General features: G+C 27.3%; 1 long non-coding RNA gene across 1 annotated transcript; it reads right to left on the reverse strand.

Annotated features, from left to right (window-relative positions):
• Nucleotides 1-591: 591 nt before the first annotated feature.
• LOC122268712 (uncharacterized) lies at nucleotides 592-16,653 on the reverse strand. The gene is made up of 4 exons (XR_015432707.1): nucleotides 16,589-16,653; nucleotides 12,803-12,892; nucleotides 7,363-7,398; nucleotides 592-4,957 (listed from the first exon to the last, which is right to left on the reverse strand). It is a non-coding gene; the product is annotated as an uncharacterized LOC122268712 (long non-coding RNA).
• Nucleotides 16,654-17,332: the final 679 nt, after the last annotated feature.

Genomic DNA, 17,332 nt, shown 5'->3' on the forward strand with positions numbered 1-17,332 from the left:
TCCTATTAAAATGGCATTATTACACAATTTATTGCTTGCTTGATTATTTAAATAAGTATTACTAATATATAATGAATCAAACCTCATTTGTTGTAATCAGTTTAAAGCCTTTCTTTTTCCTTTGTTCTAAAATTTTCAGTTTATTTTAATTCAGAACTCCATTTTTTAAAGTAATTAAAAATTGTTTAACAATAAATAATGAATTATATGTCTATTACTATTGGACATTATCAGTTAACATAACAAAAAATATTTCAAAATCATTTAATGTTTATCATAAACGAAAATATTGCAGACTATTTATAGTTATAAGTGTAATAAAATTTTTGTATTTTGATGGCAATAAAATTCCCTAAAATTTCCTTTATGTATAATATTTAATATATTGCGCAATAGTTTTCATGAAATCCATAATATTTCGTAAAAATCCTCCGGATTTTTTTTCTATTCAGGTTGGCTATGCTGATGTAAGTAAAACCGAATTCACCATAAAAGGTTTTTCCAGTGGTATACAGTTCTCTTGGTAGATAAATTAAGATAGAAAATTGAGCTTACAAAAAATTAATGAAGCATTTATAACTTTTACATTCATTTATTAAGAGTAACGAACACAGAAATGTAAAAATCAGGTTAGCATGATTTTTTTCAGTAAAATCTACAATAACAAGACAATGAGATCTTTAAAAGAGCCCGGATTTTATGGTTTCAAAAAATCCCTGAAAATACGCTTAAAAGAACGAAATCTCACCTCAAAAACATCAAATATAGAGTTTAAAACCGAAAAAAAACATATATTATCAAGTAAATCAATTTTTTCAAATATAACAATCGTCAATGTTGTGTTTTTCTCAATTTGGATTCATCAGGCAAAACATGATTAGCATATCTCTCTGCAAACTATCTCCGCAAACTATCTCAGTCAGAAACGCAAACTATCTCAATTTTATTCAGCTTATCAAGAGGAATATTTGCAAGACATGTTAAATAGTATTCCTTCATTTAAAATGTGTGAAAACTGTACGAATGAATTCGTAGTTTTAAAGATTTTAAAAGTTGCCTTAAAATTATAAGAAAACAGTTTACCCGAATTAATGTTCTAAAATAAAAAAAAATCTCAAAATTTATCCGAAAAATTTTAAAGTAATATGCCTTAGTAGAACAAAAAATCTTCAAAAAGGGAGGAAAAAAAATGTTAATATCATCAAAATCCGGGCCTTACATATCAAGCAACTTTTCAGTGGTAAAAGTTTTTTCTCTTTTGTAAAGAGTCTTGAATTTAACAAAGTAATTTAAGACAATTTAAATAGTCATCCTTACTTCATAATAGATACACAGTTAATATATAACAATTAAAATGACAATTTTAAATTGTACATTTAAACGTATTTTATAAATGAACATGACATGTAACGTAAATTAAAAGACACTGCAACTCACTGTACACAAGACTACGCCGAAGAAAATGCTCCCATGAAAAAGTTTTATTTAGAAATTTGAGTGTTAGCTCCAGATTTGCACAAATAGAACAGTTCATTTAAGTTGCGCTATATCAAGGCTTCTCCGAATTATCTTACGGACAAAGGAGTCCTCTTTTACCACAAAAAAGAGTCTACCTCAAAAATGGCTCACTTTAAACATGTCCTAATCGAAGAGAAGAAGCTGATTAAGTGAGGCATTTTTTATGTCTTCTTGCAATGTATGCATGTATTTTAAATTAAAGATATTGACTTAAGTTTATTTTTCACAGGTTTTGACTTTTCTGCTATCTTCTTCAACTAAAATATTTTAATCCTAAAATAGGATAAACAAAATTGTTTTCAATATCCTTGACTTAACTTGGAAACATTTTCTTCGTATTATTTCTAGTTTATTTACTTATTTAATCAAACATATATAACCACCAGGGTTTTTCAGTGGAATCATTAACATTTCATATGTTCAGTTATATATAACATTATATAATAATTTTTAATAATGAATAGAAATATGGTTTGAATTTTTTTTCATACAAATACTTATTCTTTTAAATGAGAAATTAAAAAAAAAATTTGCATATGGGAATAAGAGTAACGAAAAATAAAAACTTGGCATTTCTCACATTTTCATTACAAATCCTACCATATTTCTCTAAATGATTAAAAACTGTACTATGTAAGGTGATTTCATTCATAGTCGCTAACGTAAACTTCATATATAATCCAATACGACCATTATTCAAATTCATTTTTATATATCAGTGATGTACTTACGAAAACTTGTTATAATATTCTAAATCAGTATTAATACTCAAGATTTAAAATATACTTATTTATTGAACATCTATTTTTTTGAAGAAAAAAAATTAGCTTTAAACTAATTAAATTTTTAACTACTTTATGAAATTTTTTAAATGTAAGAATGAGAAGAAGAGATTCCATGTTTTTAATGGCATAATTTAAAATTTCACTTTTTTTTCTGAGTTCATGCTAAAATATAAAACAGAATTATATTTTCGAGATTGGTTGAATGCCAAAATTAAAGGATTTTGTACTAGATTCAATTATGAAATTTCATCTTCTTCTTAACTCATCAAGATATAAATCTGAAAGTTTCATCTAAGATAGCATGATGCTTAGAAGGGAAGAAATTTTAAGATTCTGCATAGAAATTTAAAATAATTTTATATATATAGTGTGATAACTACTACATTTTTAATAATAATCTTATTTACTGAGAGGAATTCGTATTCCATGCTGAAAATGCATATTTACACTTATAAAAATGATTCTAATACTCTATTTTCGAAACTAATACTCTATTTTCGAATGCAATGATAAAATTTGCACCGGAATTCCGTGACTATTTTTATAGAAATCACACATTTGATTGGCAACTAAGTTCCCAGGGTTTTTATTTTTAAATCATTTCGCATATCATTAAATGTTTTTAGCAAAATGTTTTAAATCTTTTGAAAGAAATGTCGTGTTCTGTCAGTGTCTGTTTTTTAATTCAAGTTAATTAAGATTAGTTTTTAGATCATTAAAAAGGAATATAAAGGATCATTAAAAGGAATGTAAAAAGGAAAGGAATGATAGAAAAGGAAAAGTTTAAAAGGAATGAAAAGAAAGTTAGGAAAAACACATTTGTCACTTCCTCCTTTTTAAGTTCAGTGTCTAGGTTCTAAAGTTGCAGAAGCTGCTCGTGACATTTATGCTGCTATAGTGAGAATGCCGTAGCTGAATCAACCCCTCATATACTAAGTTTAAATGAGAAAACTTTGACCTCAAATACGCACCTCGTTCTGACCACCCAGTTATGTTAACATAGCTGGACGAGGTATTAAAATATTGTTAAACTTTTAGGTAAAATTGTAAACATCAAGGACAAAAACATTATTGTTTGATTAGTTATTAACTTTATTGAAAAATAAACTTTCAAGAAGTGGTGTGAAGTTAGTTGCCAATCCAAACGAAAAATTTTGTAAAATGGATGTTTTTTTTATTATACACATTTCGAAAACTTAAGTAAGCATAAAATAAAATTTTTGCTAAAATGAGAGAAAATGGCATTGTGAGCAAAAGACTCTCATTATAAGCTCATAGACTTGATTGTATATACTTTACACAATTAAATACAGTACGTAAGAATTAACATTAGATGTTATTTAATTGCAGACTGGCAATAACATCAAATATGCTAAGAAGCACTAAATGCATGTCTTTCTGAACTATTGAAAATTGCGTCAGTGTGAAAAGTGCTCCATCTATGTGTTGATTATGAGAGGTTACTTTTGAGTTTAGAAAAAATATTTTGTTTGCACATAAAAAAGATTTTTTTTGTGTGGATGGGAAAAATGACTGGTTTGTTTACTCTTTAAAGTCAAAAATATCATGTGAGAGATTTTTTCTAATATCTAAAGCTATATTTTTTCAGCACCTTTATATTGACAATTTTTATTCATATCAAGAATTAACATTTAGACCTTCTTATTGTAATCCCTATTTGCATGCTTCATTGAAGATTATTAAAAATTATTTATTTTAGAACCTTTAGGAAGTAAAGCATTTTCACTTCAGAGACTTAAAAAAAGTGTAGGGTTATAACTATTAGAATATGGAAAAAAATTACCGTTTCTTGCTCTATGAGAAAACCAAAAAACCTTGGTAATTTTGACCGAAGCTCTTTGGCAAAGATTTTTGTAAAATAAACAATGAAATATGTTTTTATAATAATTGATAAGATTTGGTAAATGTGGTAAAATTTCGTAATTTTATCAGGATACCTTAAAAGCATGGCATAACAACTATTTATTCAGTTAAATTCACTTTTAAGTTTTGTATTTTTTTACTAAATGTGTGGTAACGAGAGCTATAATTTTGAAAGTCAGAATTTCATGTAGAAAGTTACCATATGAACGAAAAATTACCAAATGAATAAGTTGGGGAATTAGAATTGTGACATTTTTTACCAGATATGTTGTCAACATACAGTACAGTAATTTTATCAGAAATCTTAGCAAGTAGTAGGCAATAGAACCTTACATTATGATTTAACATAATAGATGCTGAAACATTCTTAAACAAGCATATGATTTTTAATACAAATTTAAAAACAGAAAAAGTCTCTTGTTTACATTTTGATATAATATTTATCAATATATATTAATTTATACTGAAATTGTTTCATACACAAAAAGAAGTTAGAGTATATAAAAATATGTGCATAAAATTTTCTTCTTTGAAATTAGTTTTCTGTCTTTCTGCATTAAGGAAACAGAAGATGTTATTAGGCAAAATGAAAAGTCTTTTTCCAATCAAATATCTGTCGTGAAAATAATGTTTTTAATGGCATAACTTTTGGGAAAAGAGAAGCAGCAGAAGATGGTTCTGAGCAAAAATGTCTTAAGGTCTTGTTGTCAATCTTTTTGCGAAATAAGTCAATTGATAGTTTTTTTGAGATCATATATCAGGTCCTTTACCTGAAATAAAATAATTTTGTAATAATCAATTTAAATAATCTCTGTCATTGAAAAATGATTTTATTAATTTCTTAAAAAATGCATTTCCTTATTACATTTCTATTTATTTATCTATGATTTCTTTTTCTAAGATTTTTCTTATTCTTGTTTTTTTTTTAAAAAAAAATTACGTTTATGTTTATTTGTCTATTTTCTTATAAATCTCTTATTAATAATTACTATAAATTTTTCAGTGAAATTTTCATCAATCCCCGTTCAACATTTAAATTTTAAAAAGTAATAAAATAAAAAAAGGTCTTAAAAAGCAAATTTTCCACAGTTATACAATAGGTGGCCCCAACTTCCGTAAATGCTTCTTATAGTATCATTTGATGTTTAACTGGTTGTCCTTGTTAAAGTGAAAACTGCTTCGCCTGGTCTATTAAATGTCGCACAGTTTTAATGATAAAACGAATAAACTACGTATTGGGCGAACCAAAAGAGACAAGGAGAGAAGGAACAGTGGATATTAAACAATGCTGACACAGTTTCCTATATGGAATTTTCGGTATCGGAAGATCAGATTTTATAATTTTCAAATGAAAATGATGACAAAAGCCTGTGAGTGAGCACTAAACAAGCATTCACTGGGAAAATATTGGATTGGAAAATCAACACAAACAATAAAATAAAATGTATTGAAATGAAGTTTGAAAGCGTAAGTGATTACTTGACAAGAGCTCACAAACATTTTACTAAGTTTAACCGTAGAGAGTTAGAAATTTCTGAACAAGAAGTAGTTCATTATGCAAAAAAAGTAAAAATTGGCAAAAATTAGAGAAATTATAAGACCGCAGAAAGAAAAGAAAGTTGGTGAAATTTGAGAATTCTTCTAGAAGAGCTAAAAATACTCAGTCAGTTTACTAGAACAAATCAAATCCAAACCGGAAAATAACATGTTTAAGGTGCGTTAGGAATCAAGAATCCAATTCATATCGCTCGAACTTTAGAAATAAAACCAGCATTTCAACATATTTAGACGAAAAGAGAACATTTCTGTATAAGAACTTCGAAAATCGAAATAAGTTCGCAATATTAAATTGGCTATCCATAATCTGCAAACCGTAACAAACTTAAACTCCAGTTGTGATCGTGTCGTAGAACTGAAAATATTGACTCTAAAAACTTAACGCTTGCAGTGAAGCAAACATCTTAGGTGTATCTTAGTACAGCAGATAATAATATGGGAAACCAGGCTTCCGGAGCTTCTTTACACGTGTCCAAAGATAAAACTTATTTTGAAAATTTCAAATTCATGAATTGATCACTTAACAGGTAAGTACTCAATTTTTAAGCTTGAAGGTATAGGAATTGAAAATGAAGAAAAAGACAAAACTATTGTCAACTACTGCGGAAATATTCTTACTATTAGTGATGTAATATTTGTTCTAAATAGATTTAAGTGGTAATTCACTTTTTGTCTCTGAGCAAAGTGATAAAGGCTATAAATTAGAATTAGATAAAAAGAATATTTTGATTTTATGTAAAGACATAGTACATATTAAATTACTTGATTTACTAACATTCCGTACTCATAAAATTTATCCTAAAATTAAAATAATTCTACTTCAGCATGAACCAATTCTATTGGTTCATGCTGATTTAATAGCACCAATAAATGCTGATTCCTTGGGTAATTCCAAATACGTTTTTAGTATTTGTTGATGACTATTCTAGAATGTACTTCTCCTATTTTGTAAATATAAATGCAAAGTGTTTGGCATGTTTACTATTATAAGGAAATGTATGAAAATTTAATGCATAAGAAAATCAAATGACTCAGAGAAGATAATCAGTTACAATTTAAGAATAATGATTTAGAAAAATTTGGTATAATTCCCACAAAAAATGCACCTTATAATTTCGAAAATTACACTAAAGCTTATAGCAACAGTAAAATACTTGGCACAAAGTTTATCTTGCCATGTCCCAGTTTATCTTTTGATAAATGTTTATACATTTAACATAGTTGTATAAATGTTTTGAGAAAATGCATTTTATCTTGGTTAAAATATTTTTGAAAAACTTAAACTATAGTTATGTTAAAGTTTCGTTTTACGGTAAATAATTTAATTTTTTAAGTGTACTGCAAATGCAAACTGGGGCAATTTTGAAGGGGAAAATATTTCAAGATGTGTAGTTATATGTTAGTTAATTCTTCGATTTTGTAGAAAAAAATTTGAAAAAAAAATTTCCAACTGGTATTTTTAACATGCTTTCTTCCAGAATTTAAAAAAAAAAATTAAAAATATTTAATCAAAACAAGTCTTAAACTAAACATTTTATGCTAGATGGCATAAAAAATATAAATTTCGTCATTAGGCGTGTTTTTTAAAAAAAGAAAATTATTGAAGTTGTTGGTATACCTTTAAGAGTCTAGAAGCACACACAGCAGCAGGATCCTAGAAATTAAAGATTAGTGTATCAGAAACAAAACATAGATTATGAAATGAATTATTAACATATATATGACAGTAAGTTGGAGATTAATTCATCTGTGTAAAAGTGTCAAAATTGGTTTCACTTATTTTTTAATTTTTTATTATTTTTTTTATTTTGGAGGAATAGAGGATTCAAAGGTTTTTAAGAAAAAAAAATTTTATACTGCTAAGCAACAAGTAACTAGTTTTACTAATTTTAATCCCATTCATGTCTTCAATGATTCAATCGGATTTAAACCTTTTTTTCTTGCTTCAGTATTTCTATAATATTACTAACATGAATATTTGTTTCATCTAACACACTCAGGAATAAAAGTCTCACTTTTGATGATTCAGCAATGCTTGAGCAGTATTTCGTTAATTTTGAAAATCATTTCTTTACGAAATCACGTGATTTGTGGCAAAACGCGAACTCTCAAATGTATGATGAAAATGTTTCCTTAATTTGAAACCTCTTCGTAGTGTATTGTTGGAGATTGTTAAATAGAATGACGAATAAAGACTAGACACTCAAACATAAATTGACGCATTATGCTGACCGATTTATATGGTGGTCAGGAAGTTGACCTTGTACCTGGAAGATCAGGAGTTCGAATCCCCCTTCGGGCATGGGTGTAATTCATCAATCTTTTCTTGTTGTGTCGTACCGTCTTAGTATTCCCCGCGTTTAAGTGATTATTGAAAATGTTAGATTCCACTACAAGTGTTTTTTTGGAAAAAAAATAGATGACGAAATATTTTTTTGATTCGAAAATCGTTTCCTTGAAGAAAAGATGATAGTTATTTCGTCACTTTAATGAAATTTTTGTGCGGAGCATATACCAGGGAACGGTTTCGTCAAAAACGAAGAAAAATTCGTAATAATCAATTATCCATTTTTTTTCAGTGAAGTTTTGCGAACATTGGATAAGTTTAGTTTAAATTTGAGTATTTGCAGGTTCAACGTTCTGTATTTCGGCGAAAACGTTATAAGTTTCTACTTTCTTCCTGGCAGTTCAGACAATTTCAACTGTGTTTCAGTCGTAATCGCTAATCTAGTGCTCATAAGCTTTAAGTGCTTTGTTAAAAGATCTGACACTATGTTTTTTCTTGAAATAGTAAACATTCATATTTGAAAAGTAATTTTTTGAGCAACGCTTTTTTCCATGGATTACTGGCCCCCCTATCGCCATATTTGTCATCTCTTGGGCTTTTTTTCCAATGGGGTTTTCGGAGAGGTATGGTTTACGAGAAGTATTGAGTAACTGCTAGTTAGATTGATGAGTTGAAAATAATATCACTATCAATGTCTAACAGGCTTTCAATCAGGTTTTATATTTATTAAAGGGGGCGTCTTCCGAAGTTAATTAAATCAAACGTGCTTTTTTTACCCGCCTTTTTTTCAAACGTGTTAACCGTCGGAATCACTTTTCTCATTTACTTCATTTGCCTTCACAGTTATTTGCTTTACTTGCTCATTGGATCATTTCAATCTAGTGTTGTACAAATGGTGAAATTCTTTTAAAAATAGCGGGTAACTGGGCTATATGTAGTACATCAAGGGAAACTTCTGTTTTTTATACTTTTCCCTGATTCTTAGAAATATCATTTGGAATAAATAATTCACAGTATATCCAAAATATAATTCACACTACAGTATTATCCTCATTTTTTGAGACGCAACAGTTTTAAGTGTTTAGGTCAAATACATAGAATATAATGAATAGTAGGAAAAAAATGCATACTATTAAATTAAGTAAAAACAGAAGTAGCATTTCAGGGTTAAAAGCAAAATTTTGGTTAGGTCAATGAGTAATGTCATTAAAGTTTAGTTTCGTAAAACTGGGCTGTCCTGAGCATTTTACAGATTTTTCTTCTACGCACATTCTTTATATTAGTAAATAAACTGCGTGAACAACTAATAATAATTAAAACAAAGGTATAACACTATTTCTTTTTGTACGAACATTTCGCTTTTGGTTCGAATTAGAAAAAAAAAAGGTTCAAGTCATATTACAGGTTCAGATCATCTCGAAACCTGGAATTTATATCATATTCATGTGATGCGTTTTTGCTTTATAAAAATGCAAGATATATCAGATCATATTAATTCGGTATTGAATAAATATATTGTTAAAATAATGAATTTCAATAAAAATAAAATTAGAAAACATGAAGATTCGTGTCATAGGGATCTGGATGGTATATTAAAGTAAATTATGAAATAACACTGAGTAAATTTAAGTAGAAGAGAATTTTTTTACAGAATAATAAAACATTATAGCTTATAAAATCACCAAAATGCAAGCTTTATATGCTCACAGTTATTTCTATAAACTGTCTGAAAATGTTACGGGTCAAATAGAGGATCAACAAATAAAGCAAAGGTTTCAAAATTCGAGTAAAATCAGTACAATTGGGTACTTACAACTCGAGAGAAAAAATGTGTGAATAGATATAACCATGTGATTTAAATCACAGAGTTGGGAATAAACACGTGGTTGTGCTTGGTTGGGGAACGTTACAGCAATTAGCATTGATTTATGATCACACTGAATCAATTAGCAAATACGATTTAATAGAATACCTGTAAGAGGTGTCCCACGTGTACATCGAATTTTATTTTTGAATCAAGGCATATACGAAAGCCGCAATCTATTCACGATATATATGTACGTGTGTGTGTGTGTGTGTGTGTGTGTGTGTGTGTGTGTGACTTCACTTGCAGGTATCCAATCTAAAATATCTACCTGACCCACTCATGACCCCTTCACCATTATTTGAAGGAGACTCCTCGTCTTTGGTCCTCCGAGCAACAGCTCCAAGAAAATGAAATGCATAAACTATTATGCTGAATTACTGATGTGAATATTTATAGTTAGGTAAGAAAATACGCGTTTATTATAGTTTGGTAAGAAAAATAAAAAATATATCGGCTTTTCATATTTTATATTAGGTTTTCGAACCATTTCTTAAACTTTACATATTATGTATATATTGAGAAACAGAAGAATGCATTTTAATGATTTTAAATAATTATTTTACTTCACGCACTTTAAAAAAGGAGTTATCTTTGAAAAATAAAGGAATTATGATTTTCGAAAATTAATTTATTGAGAACTATACTCATCAGATATCGTTCATTTACACAGAATAGTTTTAATTTTGAATTTCCCGATTTTCAATTTTTAATCAGATTTTTAAAATCGAAGGCATTTTGGAAATGAAATTTTCTCATTGATTAAGCGGAAGCCACTGTCTTAAAATAAGCCATAGACGATTCAGTTTTGTCAAATATTTTATAGATATCACCAGCGGTTTTTGTTTGCTTATAGCTCTAATGAAAAAAATTTTTTTATAGTGAGTTCTGCAATACTTAATTATATTTTATTCATTATGCCAGGTTATCTGTGACAGCATAAGCAGACAACGTCATTAGATTAGTATTTTTAAGGCTAATACTAATCAGGTTAATCTTATTCAGGGGCTCTATTTAAGGTTATCTGAAACCACGAGTTTATTTTTTTCGTTATGCTCTTATAACATGTTTTTATAAAACTCAATAATTCAAAATCGACTGTAATTGAAATACAATTTGTACCTAAAAGCTAAATTAATGAAGAAATGGAACTATTTCGTTATGGGGTACTACAGAAAGTCGCCATACTATTGTTGAAGCCATTAATGGGTACTACAGAAGTAATAAGCATTACTTAATGGTAAATGATGCAGTTTTAATAGGTTCCTAACTCTTACATAGGGACACCGTATTTTAGAGTAAATTTGGTGCCGATAGCAGCTTCACCAATACTGTGCATTTGTGTTATAGATTTATTATAAATATAGATAATTATTGGAGAAAGTATCTTGATTGTGATAAATTTTAAATGTCATAAGTTATCTTGAACAACATCATTCACTGAATGCAGTTTGTTGTTATTATGGTGGGATGAGCTTCTAAAAACGCGTTTTATTTAATCTAATTTGTTAAAGCTACCGAGAAAAGGGAGAAGTAATCCGTACTTAAAATTAAATTTAGAAGTTGTGTTTGTCTGGCTGTCTGTGAGTCCGTTTACTAAATTGCAGACATACTGTAAGCTCTAAAAACGAGATTAATAAAGAATCTAAATAAGTAAAATTATAAACGAATTACGAAGCCCGATTTTTGATTTTTTTTTAATTATATTTTAAATTCAGAGACATTTAAAAAACGAAATTTTCTCATTGATTTAAAGGAAGCCAGTGTTTTAAAATAAGCTATGGTAGATTCAGTTTTTTCAAATATTTTAAGGATAACTCTTGACTCATAGGTCTAATAAAAGAAAGCTGTTATACTTCCTTATATTTTATTTGCTATGCCAGGTTATCTGAATGATTATCGTGATCTTGGCCAATTAGTAATTAAAGTACAATAATTAGCTATTGTATTATGTATTAGCTATGCAAAATTGATGGAGAAATGATACTCAGTTCGTTTATGAGAGCGTAAAAAATCAGCAAACTATTATTGATGTTAATGACGCTTAATTCATTTTAATGATAAATAATGAATGACATAAAGATATATTATGAGCTAAAAAGAAAAATTATAGAGAAAATGTACTTATTCGTTACGGGGTACCATAAAAAGCCGGGGTACCGACGACATACTATTATTGACACCAATGTTGCTTTATGATGGTAACAGGCACTTATTGGCATAATGGTAATAGGTGAAGTTTTAATAGATACCAAATTTACTCTTATATAGCATAGAGTAAACTTGGTGCCGATTACAGCTGCAAAAGTATTGTACATTTTTATGATTGATTTATTATATAGATAGATATTTTAAGCAGTAACTTGACCGTGGCTAATTTTGAATATCATGAGTCGCCTTGAGCAACAGTATTATGCCAGATGATGCTGAATACAGTTAGCCTTTATTTTGATAGAATGAACTACTAAAAATTTGCTTTTCTTGATCTAATAATGTAAAGCAACTGAAAAAGTTAACAATTAATAATAAATAAAAAAACTATTGAAATAATTTAGCGTTATTATTTGTGTCGGTATTTGCCTGAGAATTTTGTGGACGATTTTGTAGTGTTGTTCATTTCAGATTAATTGATGCGTTTCATTTCACCGCGAACGTAGAACGGGCATTCAACTAATAAAATAAAATTATGATAACTTATTATGAGGATGCAATAGTCACATTTTTGCATGTCAAAACTAGATTGTTCTCATAATTTTATTTTACCCTCCGGAGATTTACATTTAATGCTTTGAAACTAATAATTTGGTTATTGTATATCCACATGTGAAATATAAACTTCATAAATGGTATCAAAAGTCACATAGTTAATTTCAACTACGGAACAACGGAGATATTGTATGAATTTACCTCGCCCTCTAAGACGTGGTGAATCACGTGGTGGTTCCTTGTCCTTCTTAATGTCTTTTCTTTCTGATGTGGCCACTTTTTCAGTTGCAGCTAAAAACAGATAATCATTCGAAACTAAATGAGATATTGAAAACTTGATACTTAAAAAAGAAGGGTCAAATACAATACTCTTAGAATTTTCGTTCTAAAATTACGGTAAAATAACCGTAACCAGTATGTCCATCTAATTAATCGTAAAATTTATGGAAAATAAAATTTTTAGCTCTTCGGGTTTGAAACCACTTGCCATTAGTAACGTTTTTTTAACCATTTACAACTAGCATGGTTTCAATACTGTTCAAAGAAATTTAACTGGAATCAGGCTTTTCGATAGGTAAAGGGCAGTTTAGTTAGGTTGTGGTTGAGTTGTGTTTTATCAAACGAACCGTGGAATGTGGTTTAATTAGTTTATCTGGTTGTTTCACCTATAGCAAGAGATAAGGAACACTAGACGTGTTACCGTTTGGTACTAACTTCTATGCGTGAATGAGAGTATCGTATTGAAATATTCCAAAATGGGGAGTGTTGGGAACTCTTCATGTGTTAAAGGAAATGGAGGAAATATTGTGGTGACAGCGCTGGAACTCTCTTTCTGCCGGTCATGATATTGACAGATTTGCCCTCTCTGTCATAATATATAGCCAGCTTCAAGGAAAATTGTGGCTTCATTAGATATAATTCCAGTTTTTTATCCGTATTATGTGAAAGCATTTAAAAGCGGTTTTTCTCTTAGTTAAGAGTTTAAATACCATCTAATTTATGGTTATTTGACTACTTTTCTTTTGAATATGGTAAAATAACAATTATATAAAATTTCATTTAACCATTTTTCCAATAAATTTTTAATAGGAAAAACTTATTGCCTGATATTTCCTTATTGCTGGAAGTGAAAACTGTAAAAAGTGCCTTATCCAGCATTAACAATGGTGTCAAGAGCACAGTGTTCATTTCTTGTTATCTCAGGTGAATCGAACACTCAAAAATCACGCGTTTGCTGAGTCCTTGACAAGTGTGCACTAGTGGCTGCAGAAATTCCGTAAAAATCATGTTATGAAAAGCTTCAACGGAACTCAATACATCGCTGATTTTTCCCCTTCGAATAAAACAGCCATATTTCTGAAACGTGCAAAAACGTGCATATTTCATTTAGACGTGCTAAAACAGGAAAGGTCAATATGCCACACTGATTATATAATCTCTTCATCAGGTCACACGGTTATATCACCAAAAAGGTGAGTGCTTTCTAATATTGCATCATTATAGCGGAAGCACAATCTAACAAAACATTTGTGTGAGGAGCACTAAAAGGTTTTTTGAAACGGAATAGAATAGAACACGTTAAGCAATAAATATTAAGTAATAAATCACGTAAAAAAATCACAGTTAAAAAGAAATAAATCACGGATGAAAAGAAAAAAGTTTAAAAAGGAAAAAGAAAAAAAATTTAAAAAGGAAAACGAAAAAGAGACTAAAAAAGAAAAAAAAAAAAAACAAAAAAAAAGCAAGACGAAGCATAAAACGAAATCTATAAGGCGAGTAGCGAATTCAAATAAACTTACGGGAACGGGAAATATTTCAAAAATGAAATAAAATATTTTCTGCCGGATTACAAAGTATGAAAGATGAAGCGCAAATTGACGTAATATTGTATCGATTGTATTATTCCATTGTATTTATATCTTTTGCTTCGGCTATATTGATGCAACATTACTCTTTCTTACGTAATTTTCGTTTTCACTTTTTTCACTTTCTATTTATTTTCCACACGTTTTATCTACATTTTGAGCATATTTTATGAACAGCTTATGCACCACAGTAAATTATTGATTATCTTAATCAACACTTATTATCTCAATCTTCTTCGTTTTTCTCTTTTTGTCCTTTTTGTATATATATATTATATATATATATATATATATATATATATATATATATATATATATATATATATATATATATATATATATATATATATATATATATATATATATGTATGTATATATATATATATATATATATATATATATATATATATATATATATATATATATATATATATATATGTATGTATATATATATATATATATATATATATATATATATATATATATACAACAAAATAAATAAATACAAGAATACACGAAGAAAGTTAAGAAAAACAATAAGTTTCATTTATTGCGCATAAGCTGCAGGTAAACAGAACTCATTAGATAAGTTCAAAATGAAGATAAAACAAAGGAAAATTATAGACATATGAAAAGGGGGGGGGGAAATAATAATTAAAAAAGAATAACAAACAACTGATTAAAAAAACGGAAAAAAAGAAAGAAAAAAAAAGAAGGAAAAAAAAAAGTCATACTTTTTTTTCCGGATTTTTTTTTAATCAGTTGCTTGTTATTTTTTTTAATTATTATTTTCCCACCTTTTTCGTATGTCTAATATATATATATATATATATGTATACATATATATATATATATATATATATATATATATATATATATATATATATATATATATATATATATATATATATATATATATATGTATACATATATATATATATATATATATATATATATATATATATATATATATATATATATATATATATATATATATATATATATATATATATATATATATATATATATATATATATATATATATATATATATATATATATATATATATATATATATATATATATATATATATATATATATATATATATATATATATATATATATCTAAAGGAGCGCCGCAAAAAGAGGTGCTTTCTCATACTGTATCAATATAGCCAAAGCAAAATACATTAATACAATAGTGCAGGCAGCACTAAAAAAAATTTACAACAAATAAAATATAGCACATTAAGTATAAATATCACGTAAAAACAAAAAAATAAAATGTAGAGGAAAAACAGAATGAAACATAAAACGGAATCTATTTGCGATTTTGCGCTTCTGTTTGCATATTTTGAAATCTGGCAATCTTGTTACGAAAATATTTTAAAACTAAATTGAAAAATTTCCCGTTCATGAAAATTCATTTGAATTTGCTACTCGCTTTATAGATCTCATTTTATGTTTTATTCTGTTTGTTTTTTAACAAATAATATTTTGTTTTTACTTGATATTTTTACTAAATGTGTTCTATTTTATCTGTGGAAAATTTTTTCTAATTTTATTGAGAGCTCCTCATACTACTGTATTGATATATTTCTTCGGAAATATTGATACAATATTAGAAACTACACTTTTTTACGCATATAATCCTGTGATCTGATGAAAAGATTATGTCTTTTATTTTCCGGATTTTTATTCATTTTTTCTCTTTTTTTCAGAATTGTTTTTTTTCTTTTCATATTTTTATTATATTTATTACTATTATTATTATTATTATTTTCCGTTTTCCATTTTTCATTGTTCTGTAATTTTTTTCCATGTTTTCTCGACAGTTCGATTTACTTGCAGCTTATCTTCTTCGTTTCTTCGTTTTTTTTTCTTCTTGTCCTTTTTGTATTTATTTATTATGTGCTCTCTCTCTCTCTCTCTCTCTCTATATATATATATATATATATATATATATATACAAATTTTTATTGATTTGTATCAAATTTTATCTAAAAGTTTAATTTTTTTATTTGTTTTTACGTGAAGTATCAGAAGAAAATTATTTTTCGAGTTCTTAAGGCCGTTATGTTTCTAAATCAGCAGTGTCACAAAACAATACTGAAAAACTTACCTTCATTATCTGATTTCTTGGAGGAAGGACCATGTTGTTTCCTTCTCCTCTTAGAATTGTTGCTGGTTTCTAAAATAGAAGGGAGCAAAAAATTAACATATATATATATATATATATATATAAATATATATATATATATATATATATATAAATATATATATATATATATATATATATATATATATATAAATATATATATATATATATATATATATAAATATATATATATATATATATATATATATATATATATATATATATATATATATATATATATATATATATATATATATATATATATATATATATATATATATATATATATATATATATATATATATATATTATATATATATATATATATATATATATATATATATATATATATATATATATATATATATATATATATATATATATATATATATATATATATATATATATATATATATATATATATATATATGGTGCCAGCTCCTGTACACAAAGGTGTAACCTAATCTCCGTCCTCAGATCAGTAAGCTAGAAGTCCCGCCAGTCAATGTAAGCAGTAAGCTGATCCCTGTGCACGACGAGGAATCAGTGGGGATTTCCCAGAGAGAGAGCGATGGACAACGAACCGAAAAAGACGTGATGATATGCACTCCAAAGAGGAGTTATGATTATACAAAACTTTTAGACGAACTCTCATTTATTATTTTTTGCTATTTAATCGTTAATTGTTAATCGTCCGTCCTTATGTAA

Source organism: Parasteatoda tepidariorum, chromosome 3 (assembly GCF_982258835.1).
Source record: "Parasteatoda tepidariorum strain Cologne lab strain chromosome 3, Ptep-v5.0, whole genome shotgun sequence".
In the NCBI taxonomy this organism is placed as follows: Eukaryota; Metazoa; Arthropoda; class Arachnida; order Araneae; family Theridiidae; genus Parasteatoda; species Parasteatoda tepidariorum.